The sequence below is a fragment of the Penaeus monodon genome, chromosome 31 (genome assembly GCF_015228065.2).
Source record: "Penaeus monodon isolate SGIC_2016 chromosome 31, NSTDA_Pmon_1, whole genome shotgun sequence".
NCBI lineage: Eukaryota > Metazoa > Arthropoda > Malacostraca > Decapoda > Penaeidae > Penaeus > Penaeus monodon.
The window spans coordinates 14,970,636-14,970,910 of record NC_051416.1 but is presented as its reverse complement, the minus strand read 5'-3'; positions in this window follow the sequence as shown (position 1 = coordinate 14,970,910).

Below are 275 nucleotides of genomic sequence, written 5' to 3'. Positions count from 1 at the left end.
CCCCGCGTGCTCTATCAGTCATCTTTTCTATGGGCGAGGCACACGTATGGTATAATATTGTCGCAGCTCATCTTGTCGATACAACGCAATCCGGATTTAACGTTTTGCCAGCCCCGGAAAAGGTTACGTTGTGGAGTTGTGCGGGCGGATTCAAGGCTCCAGGCTGTTCGATGTCCCACGCCCTCCGTCGAGATGTATGTATACCTTTGCTGGAGGCTAAGGAGACACCCTTCTGGGCTCTCCACCCACCTCCTGTGAGTCATAGGGAGTGATTC